The 11,654-nt window shown below is 43.1% G+C and overlaps 1 non-coding gene across 1 annotated transcript; it reads left to right on the top strand.

Moving 5' to 3' along the window:
• Window positions 1–11,310: 11,310 nt before the first annotated feature.
• Window positions 11,311–11,426, top strand: LOC112131437 (small Cajal body-specific RNA 20). Its single transcript, XR_002913508.1, has one exon. It is a non-coding gene; the product is annotated as a small Cajal body-specific RNA 20 (non-coding RNA).
• Window positions 11,427–11,654: the final 228 nt, after the last annotated feature.

The following is an 11,654-nucleotide window of genomic DNA, read 5'->3' as shown; positions in this document are numbered from 1 at the left end:
AGATCTCAGTAAAACATAAGGCTGGAGGTCTAGGCCTGACTCCACCTGGCAAGCTAAGGCTTCTAACCCAGATGTCCTCCTGCTTGTCTGGGACCAGGAGGAAAGTGTTGAAGAGCCACAAACCTGCTCTCTGGGAAAAGAGCTTCCCAGACAGAGGGACCCCAAGAGCACAGGCCCAGCTGAAACTGCCCAGGTGTTCAGGAACAGCTAAGAGTTGTATGGCTGGAGTGAGGTGAATTGGGGTGGGGTGGGAGGAGACATCAGAGCTCATGAGGGCCTTGGGAGTCATCTGTGGGCCTTGGATTTTGCTCTGAGGTCATTGGAGGGTTTTGAATAGAGGAGTGACATGACCTGACATTTTATAAGGACAATTCTAATTGCTATTTGGCAGACTGTGTGGGGCGAACCTGGAAACAGGGAACAAAGTTCAGGAGATTTGCAAACATAGTAGTCAGAGGGCCTAGGTGGTAGCAGTGAAGGTGGTAAGAAGTCCTCCAAGCCAACAGGATTGGCTGCTGAATTGTATGTATGGTGTGAGAGAAAGAAACGATTCAAGAATGATGCTCCAGGTTTAGCCTCAGCAATTCCAGCTGCCATTTACTAAGATGGGAAAGAATGGGGATGGGAGCAGCAGGTTGAGGGAGGGCATCAAAGTTCTGCTTTGGAGATGTTAGGGTTGAGGTGCCTGTTGGGTATCCACATGGCAACGTCAAGAAGGCACTTGGAAATTGGAGTCTGGGGTCTGGAAGAAGAGGTCTGGGCTGGAGATGTAAATTTGCATACAGATGGTACTTAAAGTCGGAAGGCTGAGGCAGGAGAATGTCTTGAAACCAGAAGGTGGAAGTTGCAGTGAGCCAAGATCGCGCCACTGCACTCCAGCCTGGGCAACAGGAGCAAAACGCCGTCTCAAAAAACAAACAAACAAACAAACAAACAAACAAACAAACAAACAAAAGATGGTACTTAAAGTAATGAGAATGGATAAGATTACCTAGGGAGTGAATACTGGTAGAAACAGAGGTGGTCTAAGACTGAGCCTTGGCACTCCACTCGCTATCTAGAAGTTCTTTCCAGCAGATCTGTGGTATAAGAGAGAGATTCATCTGGGTAAACTGAGGCCTGGGTTTTAAATATGCTAACTCCTCCCTACAAAATTCCCAGCCTTCAGGACCTCAGATCCTTGAGAGATGAACCAAGGCACCCCAGGGCCATTACAGGAAAGGAAGACAGAAGACTATTTCATGTGTGACCTGGGCAAGTCACGTATCCCTCCCTAGGCCTCAGTGGTCTTTGTAAAAGGAGTGGTGAACGCTAGGTGTCTAAGGGACCTTCCAGCTTGCTTGCATGCAATGAGTTTTAACTCCAGAAAGTCTGGTGCACTCAGCAATTGTGACTGGCCTTGACAGATGGTTGAGTTGCTGCCTCATTCCCCTCATCTGTCTCTCGTTGTCTACCATATAAAGTTGATCCTCACTATTCACGGATTCTGTATTTGCAAATTCTCCTACTACCTATAATTGATAACTCCAAAACCAGTACTTGTGGTCTTTTGCCAGTCATTCGTTGACATGCTCAGAGCTTCAAAAACTTTAGCCCGATGTGCTTGTTCTTAGCTGAGGTCAAAACTGGGCTCCATTCTGCCTTCTTGCTCCAACTCTCACATTGTAAACAAATGTCCTTTTCACAGTCTATTTAGTGTCACGTTTTTCCCATTTTTATGCTTTTTATTGGTGATTTTGCTGTTTAAAATGGCCCCCAAGCATAGTGCTGAAGTGCTGTCTAATGTTCCTGAGCATAAAAAGGCTGTTATGAGCCTCACAAAGAAAATACCTGTGTTAGATAAGCTTCATTCAGGCATGAGTTACAGCACGTTTGGTTGGCCATGAGTTCGATGTTAATGAATGAACAATATATAGTAAATAAAGTGTCTTTAAACAGAAACACACACAAAACAAGGCAATGTATTGATTGGTTGATGAAAATGGTATGACCAGAGGCTCACAGGACCCTAACTCTATATTTCCCCTTGGAATAATGCTTCAGTATTTGCTAATTCAGTATTTACAGTGATTTATAGAATGTAGCCACTGCAATGTGTGAGAATTGACTGTATTAACTTGTTTTTTCAATCCCAGTATGCACACACATAAAGTAGTTTCAGAACTGCTAACCCATACCTCTGTGAGGAGCAAATTTACTTACTACAGTACAGTACTTGTGTATAGTTCTTTTTGTTTTTGTTGTGTAACAAAAGCCACATTCAATACAGTTTTTGTCTTTAGTCTTATAGCATCCATTCAAAACTGTTTTCCAAAGTTACTTCTGTTAGTTATTTTCTTTTCCATCTCTTTTAACATTAACTATATGGTTTATTTGTATTACAGTTTTATTTCTTAGTTTGCATTCCATTTTTGGTTCCCCCAATATTCGGGTCAATTTTTAAAAATTTCCAGACAGTAAAATTCACTTTTTATGGTATGTGGTACAATAGGTCTTGACAAGCATAGAGTTGTGAATTTACTACCACAATCATGATAGAGAACAATCCAATTACTCCAAAAACTCTCTTGTCCTGCCTCTTTATAGTCAGCTTCTCTCCCCACCACTAACCCCTGGCAACCACTGATCTATTTTTTGTCCCTATAGTTATGCCTTTTCCAGAATGTCATATAGAAGAAATCATGCAATATTCAACCTTTTGGGTCTGACTTCTGTCACTTAGGAAAAAGCATTTAAGATTCCTCCATGTTGTTGTGTCAAGCAGTAGTTGTTCATTTTTATGGCTGAGTAGTATTTCACTCTAGCACTGTTGGAGGCACCACAGTTTGTTTATCAATTTGCCAGTTGAAGAATATTTGGATTATACCAGTTTTTGGTAATTATGAGTAAAGCCGCTATACACATTTATGTAGTGGATTTTATGTGAACATGAGTTTCCCTTTTCCTTGAGCAGGTGGGATTGTAGTCATATGGTAGGTGTTTATAAGAAATTGCCAATTTGTTTTCCAAAGGGGCTGTACCATTTCATTCCCACCAGTAATGAATGAGAGTTCCAGTTGCTCCACAACCTCACCAGCACTTGGTATTGTCAGCTGTTTTTATTTATTTGCTATTCTAATAGGTTTGTAGTGGTATCTCAATGTAGTTTTAATTTAACATTTCTGTAATGACTGTGATGTTAAACACATTTCCACATGCTTATTTTTCATTCCTATATCTCTTTGGAGAATTGCTTATTCTAATTTTTGTCCATTTTTTTTTCTAGTGGTGTTTGTTTTCTTATTGTTGAGTTTTGAGGATTCCTTCCTTCCTTCCTTCCTTCTTTCCTTCCTTCCTTCCTTCTTTCCTTCCTTCCTTCCTTCCTTCTTTCCTTCCTTCCTCTCTCCCTCTTTCTCTCTTTCTTTCTTCAGAAAGAGTCTCACTCTGTTGCCTAGGCTGGAATGCACTGGTGATCATGTCTCATTGCAGCCTTGAATTCTTTGGCAAAAGGGATCCTTCCACCTTAGCCTCCCAAGTAGCTGAAGCTACAGGTGTGTGCCACCATGCCTGGCTAATTTTTATTTTTATTTTTGTAGAGATGGGGGGTCTCACTATGTTGCCCAGGCTGGTCTTGAACTCCTAGAGTCAAGGGATTCTCCTGCCTCAGCCTCCCAAATTGCTAGGATTACAGGTGTGAGCCACCACACCTGGCTGAGGTTTCTTTAGATATTCTGGATAAAAGATGTGATTTGTAAATATTTTCTCCCCATCTGTGGCATATTTTTTTTATTCTTTTAACAGTGTCATTTGCAGAACAAATTTTAAATTTTGATAATATCTATCTTTTTTTCTTTTATGAATCATGTTTTTGGTATTTTATCTAAAAACTCTGACTAACCAAGGTCTCAAAGATTTTCTCTTATGCTTTCTTCTAGAAGTTTTTTAGTTTTACATTTTACATATGATCCGTATGTAAACTGATGCATTTATTTATTTATTTATTTATTTATAGACAGAGTCTCACTCTGTTGCACAGGCTGGAGTGCAGTGGTGTAATCTCAGCTCACTGGAACCTCCGCCTCCTGGGTTCAAACGATTCTCCTGCCTCAGCCTCCCAAGTAGCTGGGATTACAGGTGCGCACCACCACCCGCCAGCTAGTTTTCTTGTATTTTTAGTAAAGATGGGGTTTTGCCATGCTGACCAGGCTGGTCTCAAATTCCTGGACTCAAATGATCCGCCCACCTCGGCCTCTCAAAGTGCTGGGATTACAGGTGTGAGCCACCACACCTGTATAAACGAATGCATTTAAAATTAATTTTGAATTAATTTTATAATAAATTTTAGAGGTTTAGATTGAGAGGCATTTTTTTTCTTGCCTATATTTGTCCAATTATTCCAGCACCATTGTTGAAAAGACTTACGTTTAAGTCGTCTTTTTTGCATCAGTTAAGAAAACAGATTGAGTTCCACAAGGAATTGAAATGGTAGAAACCTAAAAAAGCATATGGAAGGTGAGGGGATCAGTGAGATGGTCCATGTACCAAATAATTCACCAGTTGCTCGAAATGAGAGGTGGTCAAGAGGACCTAAGTCACCTAGGACATTACAGAAATCGAGGGGAGGCTTTGGACTGCTCACAAGTCATTAAATGAAGTCAGGGTTGTTGAGCCAATCTTAGGCAGATCTTCAGGGGAAGAATGAGCCTCCCTGATGTCCCCGTACCTGCAGCAGTGAGGTGCGTGACTTCCTGGGGCTCTGGCTCCTTGGAGTGGTGGGGTTAGGTGGATGCTGCAGCCTGGACTGGAAGCCAGAGTGACTCATCAGCCCAGGGTGAGCATCTCGCGGGGATGTTGTTTTGTTTGCTCTCGCAATGAACCCCATTACAATAACAGCACCAAGGTGTCCTGGTGTTTTGACTGTTCTCTCCCTGGGCTCCTAATGGAGATTGACAGAATCTAGAGTCCAGGGTAATTCTATTGTCAGTTTCAGCAGCCTCCTGCGCCTCACTAGACAAAAGCAGAGAGAAATGAGCAAAGAAGGAATGTCAGCCTCAGAACAGAGGGGGCCTGCTAGAGTAAGCAGCTTTAAGGAGATGACAAGATAGTGAGGAAATTATCTGGGCTTTCCAACTGGCCCCTCTAGGCTCTAGGTGGGAAACTGGGACGTCTGTGTCACAGCTCTGCAGAGCAGAGCCAGCATGAATGGTTCAGTTTCAACTGCAGTCCCTTTTCTTTGAGGGACAGAATGAGGGGAGGCTAAGACAGACATCTTTTGTGTTGTCAGCCTTTGTGTTAGAGGCTCCTTCCGGTGGTGGGGCCTAGCAGGGGAGTGTTTCTGGGTGGCTTGGGTTTGAGTTGCAAGTGGATGGTGTCAGGAGTCAAAGCCTTATTTGATTTATCTAGACCTTTAGGATTTCACTCAGGATGGATGAACTGTATACAATATATAGGGAGAGAGAATCCTAGGCCTACAGGAAAGCTGGAATCCATCACTGTCCCACATTATATCTTGTTTCCCAGACTTGGCCAGAAGCACACACAGATTTACATAGATAAACATGTAACATACTTATCTTAGTGTGTTCAGGCAGCTATAACAAAAATACCTTAGACTGGGTAATTTATAAACAACAGAAATGTCTTTCTTATGGTTCCAGAGGCTGGAAAGTCCAAGACGAAGGCACAGACAGGTTTGATATCAGGTGAGGACCCGCTCTCTGCTTCCAAGATGACAGCTTCTTGCTCACGTGTTGGAAGGGGCAAGGTTGCTCCTTTCAATCCCTTTTATAAGGGCATCAATCTCATTTAGGAGGGCACAGCCCTCATGACTTAATTACTTCCCCAAAGGCCCCACCCCTTAATACATGACATTGGGTGGTAGGTTCCAATATGAATTTTGGAGGGAAACCAACATTCAGACCATAGCAACACCCAACATTTATATATACAAGCTCATGTACAAATACACACAACACTAATGCTTCTACTCATACTTTTTTTTTTTTTTTGAGACAAGGTCTCACTCTTTCACTCAGGCTGGAGTGCAGTGGCTTGATCACGGCTCACTGCAGCCTCAAAACTTGGGCTCAAGCAATCCTCCCACCTCAGCCTCCCGAGTAGCTGGGGCTATAGGCATATGCCACCACACAGCTAATTTTTAAAAATTTATTTAGAGACAGGGTCTTGCTATGTTGTCCATGGTGGACCTGAACTCTTGGCCTCAAGTGATCCTCCCATCTCGGCCTCCCAAAGTGCTGGGATTATGGGCATGAGCCACTGAGCCTGGTCCTCACAGGTAATTTTAAATACACAGAACGCTAGACCAGACGTGTGCCGGTTACACATACAGGCAACACACACAGGTCCATGCTGAAAGCATTTCGCTGCAGAGTTTTTGTCTGTGGCTTATGACATCAGCCTCTTTGCTTTCTATTTACATCTTGGATATACACCACTCACACACACATTCACACCCACCCACCATTCTCACAATGCACAGCACGTACTCAAACACCCAAGCCACAAACATGTTCACATATACACATTCTGCAGTCACATTTGCCCAAACATACATGCCTCTTCCATTTTCATCACGTGTGACCAGATGTGGTCATTCGGATGCCTGCCCGTCCTGTGTGTGCACACCTACATATGCCTCTCTGGCACACTTGCAAAAGGCCAAGCCAGTGTCTGCACAGACTAGCAGAGCAGAGAGTGTTTTCCACCTTCTTCCTGTCATTGACATGCAACACCTGTCCCATCTTTAGTTTTTTGCACTCTGGCTTCGACTGAATTGAATGCCAGTCTGCCTGGCACAGAGCCCAGCGCAGCAGCCCAGAAGCAATTGTCCTGGGGGCATAAGCCTCCAAGAGCCCAGAATGGGTGCACGCCAACTCTGGAGGCACCAGCAAGGAAAGAGGCCTCTGTAGGCGACCCCCCACCCCTCATAAGTGCTCTAGAGGGCCACGGGATGAGTCAGCATGTGGCAACCTCTTTTCCTCCCTGCCTTTCTTCTCCTCAAAATTCTGGTCATTTGGGTGTTCAAGGCCTTTGCCAAACAGAAAGAGTGAGGCTTGAAAGAGATACTAGCTTAGAAAATCCACCATCAGAGTCTGGGCCATTGAATTTTCCATTAGCCTTTGCTTGTGCATTGCTGTAGCCTCATATCTAGAACAAGTCTGGAACAGTAAACCTTAACTGAATAAATACAAGTGTATGTTAGCCTATGAAATAGGACTAATTCTGCTTTGTCTCTCAGGACTATCTATAAATCATAAGGAGCAATGCAAATACCTTATGAGGAATTTTTGCTGTTATTGTGATCAACACCAGGTAGGTAAATCATTTCCTTCCCCACTTCCCACGTTTCTGTCCCTACCTACTCCTAGCGCCTTGAACTAGCTGTCACTGAGATAATGATACTAGTTACCATTATCGAGCACCTGTTCTGCTCCAGGTACTATACTAAGCACTTTACAAATATCTCGTTCTATCCTCTCAACATCCTTGTTAAATAAATATTACTGTCTGTATTTCATAGTCTGGAAATTTGAGGTTTTGAGGGGCTGAGCAGCTTGCCCAAAGTCACACAGCTAATAGACAGCAGAGACAGGATTTGAACTCAGGTCTTTGCTTCTCAAACTCATGTCATCCTCATTCTACCAACCTTACATTTATCATCATCAGCCATACAATGCAAATTCTATTCATATATCTATTGTTTAAGCCTAAACCCCCTTTTCCATCTATGTCCATCTCAATTTTAAACTGTAAGCCAGGCTATAAATAGCAGGAACTATGTTTATTGAATTCATTCCATAGTGTTCAGCATACTTCCAGGAATACATATATATATACACACACACACATCTATATATACACACATATATACATATGTATACATATATACACACATATATATACATATATACATATGTATACATATATACACACATATATACATATATACACACATATATATACATATATACACACATATATATACATATATACATATAGGTTACTTTTTTTTTAAGTAATGGTTCCATGAATTTCACATTGTGTCTGAATCTAAGAGACTAAGTTCTAGCTTTTTTCTTAGAAAAGAACAAACTATAAAGAGATGCAGTCTGAAGGGAAAACAAACTGTCTTTCACTATAGCATACTTCTGTGACCAGATGCATGGGGGCTTTTCCCTACACACCAAGAAATTCTCCAGCAGACACCAACTGGGTGTCCTATAATTCAGTTCCATTCTGACACCTTCTACTTGCAGTGAGAGTCAGATCCCACAGCTGATGGCTCGGTCCCACAAGACTGCCCCCAGTTCAGATGCCAATCACATGACTAAGGTTGTGACCTGTGCTTTTGACCAACCAACCATAAGTTGGGGTTCCCATGACCCCCTCCTTGGTTTCAATGAATTTGCTAGAGCAGCTTGAAGAGCACTTACTTTACATTTACCAGTTTCTTTTAAAGGATATGATAAAGGATACAGATGAGCAGCCAGATGGAAGAGATGCATAGGGCAAGGCATGTGGGAAGGGGCATGGAGCTGCCATGTGCTTTCCGGAAGATCCACTCTCCAGGCACCTCCACAGGTTCAGCTGTCTGGAGGCTCCTGAACCAAGTTTTCTTTGTTTTTTATGGAAGCCTTATGACATAGACCTGATTGATTACATCATCAGCCATAAGGGATCAATGCAACCTTCAGCCCCTCTCTCCTCTCGAGAGGTTCTAATCATACCATGGTCTTTCTGGTGACCAGCCCCCATTCTGAAGCCATCTAGGGGCTCCCTGCCACCAGTTTCCTCTTAGCTTCCAAAAGACATTCTTTCGTCAGAGATTACAAGGGTTCTAGGAGCTGTATGCCAGGAACCAGGGACAGAGACCAAATCTGTATTTCTTATTGCATCAGGATAAAACACCTGGGTTTGAATCCAACACCATCACCTATTAGCAATGTAAATTTGCTCTTGTCATTTTCTTTTTCTGGCCTCAGTTTACATGTTTGTAAAATGAAGTTCTGGATATGATGACCTCTTGGGTTCCTTCCAAACATGACTTTCCAAGAGTCTGCTGTTTTACATGCTACCAAATGGAAGTGGAGATCTAAATCATTTCATGTGCTCACAGAGTGGGCCACTCCCACAGTGCCATCTCCCGTCCCCTTGCTTGACTGTCTCTGGTGGTCTGTTCCTGAAAGAGTACACACAGTCAGGATGCAAAGTCTTCTCATTGGAGAATGAAGACACCCTTCGTTCTGGTGTTGGTTCTGTGGAGCTTCCCAGAGCTGTAATCAGTCACCTCACCCCAGTGCCAAACACTTGTGCTGACTACTCCCGCGCTCTTAATAAGCTTATAGTCCAGAGAGATGATTGAAGGGCTGGGAGAAGAGGGCTGTGGAGGGACGGGACTGGCTGAGGACGTGGGCGGTCAGACTGTCCTAGATTAACAAAGCCTCCAGATGCCTGTTGACAGAAGGGAGGGAGACAGGTTCTCACTGATAGGAAGACAGCAGCAATGCAGGTCCGACTCATGTGTCCATTTCCTGTCATCAGCAGGTGCTTGGTGAGACAGTGTCACCGTTCTGGGAAGAGCTAGTCTGGGAGAAGGAGTCAGGATACTAGACCTGGCTGTGAGGCACTGGATGACTCCAGGCGAGTCATTCACCATCCCCCCAACTCCAACCCTCCCAAACCTTGGTGTTCCCATCTTTATGGAAGTAGGTTCTTTGACACCTCATTAATCTGAAGGTGGAACCAAAGAATGCACACCATAGAAATGGCTACATCAAAGCCTTCATCCCCAAATACATCTCTTCTGGTTCAAAAGCTTCTTGGAACACAAGCAGACCTGACCCTCCTCCTCTTCTGCACCCCATGATGTCCACCCCCTGCCCTCTGTCATTCTTCACTCTCTACTCTACTTGCCTTCTCTCTCCCTTATGAATCTCTTGTAAATGGAAGTCCTGGTCCCAGCAGCGTGCTGGTAAATGTTTAACAAACAGCTTTGAGACTGGGGGGAATGCCTGGTTTGTAGGGCTTGCCAACTGCCAATTGTAAATACTCCTGCCATGACTAACTTCAAGATACCAAATATGACATCATTGAATGCAGAGCCAGGAAAAGAGTCACCGTAGCACACCGATGTATAGTATTTTCACCATACACATAGAACAGGCATAAATGACCTCAAGAACACAGATAATAAAATACAGTCAAAGAATCAGGAATTGATAACAGTATTTATTGCCTTTGCTTTTAATATCATTTATTAAATTATAAGTTTATGTAATTTACTTTTCAATAATGGTGTGTTTAACAACTGGCTCATTAAATTCCTGGAAAATGCCTGGTCCTCCCCTTTGGATCTTTCCAGACGACACTGTACATCCCCAAATTTGCGGAAGTACATGGTTGAGGCCCTTGCTGTGAGAAGCCTCTCAGGGAAAATAGGAGCATTTATTTCTGCATGCCATTTGTCTCCCTTTGTTAACTTTAGTTTCTCTTCCTATTATATAAGACATTCCTTCTAGATTCTCCTGCCTTTGTAAGGATGGTATTGAGAGAAATGAAATCAGGGCAGTAGTAACACCTTGCATCTTATGGAATCTTCCAGTTTACTAAACCCAAATCTCATTACTTCTCACAGCAATTCTGTGAAGTTAGGTATGTGGAGCAGTGAAGTTGCAGATGAACTATTTCACACCAGGTTGGCAAACTGTTTCTGTAAAGGGGTAGAGGCTGGGTGCAGTAGCTCACACCTGTAATCCCAGCATTTTGGGAGGCTAAAGCAGGAGGATCGCTTGAGCATAGGAGTTTGAGACCAGCCTGGATAACGTGGTGAAACCCCAACTCTACAAAAAATACAAAAATTAGCTAGGCATGGTGGTGCACTCCTGTAGTCCTAGCTACTTGGGAAGCTGAGGTGGGAGGATGGCTTGAGCCCAGGAGGTCAAGGCATCAGTGAGCCAAGATTGCATCACTGCACTCCGGCCTGGGTGACAGAGTGAGATCCCGTCTCAAAAAAAGTTAAAATAAAATAAATAAACAAATAAAGGCATAGAGACTAAATATTTTAGGCTTTGCAGTCCATAAGGTCTCTGTTGTAACTACCTGGTTATTATTGATTGAGAGCTGCCACAGACAATATGTAAACAAATGAGTTTGGCCATTTTCCAATAAACTTTATTTATGGACTCTGAAATTTGAATTATATATAACTTTACATCTCACAAAATGTTATTCTTCTCTTGATTTTTTCCAACCTTTGAAAAATATTTTTTAAAAAACCATTAACTCACAGGCCATATAAAAACAAGCCCTAGGCGCCTTTCTCCCATGGGCTGTGTGGGGTCCCTGTTCTTCTCAGCTAAGGCTGGAGGCCAAGATCAGCCTTTGAGGACTGTCATCAGAACTGCCTTGTTTTCCTGCCTCAGATGTGAAAAATAAAAACAAGCTCTAGGCAGAATTTGTCCTATAGGCAACAAAAGAGGAAATTAAGCTTTAAAGAGAACAATGACTTGTTCAAGTTCATCTAGATCAGCAGAGTTGGTCCTGGAGGGTTCCAAGTCCCCTGAACTTTCCACTAAAGCCACCTGCCACAAAAGGTGCCCCTCCTGCTCCTCAACACACCTTCTGGGACCTGCAGGTGGATTCTCCACTGGGAACCT

Source organism: Pongo abelii, chromosome 1, assembly GCF_028885655.2.
Source record: "Pongo abelii isolate AG06213 chromosome 1, NHGRI_mPonAbe1-v2.0_pri, whole genome shotgun sequence".
Taxonomy (NCBI): domain Eukaryota; kingdom Metazoa; phylum Chordata; class Mammalia; order Primates; family Hominidae; genus Pongo; species Pongo abelii.
The sequence above is the reverse complement of the archived record's forward strand: the minus strand, read 5'-3'. Positions and strand labels throughout refer to the sequence as shown.